We start from the raw sequence: 406 nt of genomic DNA on the forward strand, positions 1-406 counted from the left end.
TTTTGCATACAGAATCTCAATTGAGCTGTATAGGTACCAGATAAATCCCGCCTCCCCGCCCCTTATGTGCACAATCAGAGAATTGGGCTGTAACTTTTCCATTTGTAATTTTCTTCTGTCTTACGCTCTCCCCCCCCCCTTCTGGGATCTCCAGTAATCTCCCCATACCAGCTGTTATTTTAATGAAACAATCTGACAATTGTTGACTTCCGGCAACCTCTTCAATCCTGAGAAATTTCCTGTCTCTGCAAAGTTTGGTTCACGTTGGTAAGTTCAATCCTCCTCCGTTTCTCAGGAACACACTTAATAACGTGCAACATTCTCAATACCGGTGTAACATTCAGTCAATGGTTAGAATTCCTCGAAAATGTTCTTTGACAAATGCATTGCTCCCACGACTGGTCGT

Source organism: Hemiscyllium ocellatum, chromosome 19 (genome assembly GCF_020745735.1).
Source record: "Hemiscyllium ocellatum isolate sHemOce1 chromosome 19, sHemOce1.pat.X.cur, whole genome shotgun sequence".
NCBI classification, from domain to species: domain Eukaryota; kingdom Metazoa; phylum Chordata; class Chondrichthyes; order Orectolobiformes; family Hemiscylliidae; genus Hemiscyllium; species Hemiscyllium ocellatum.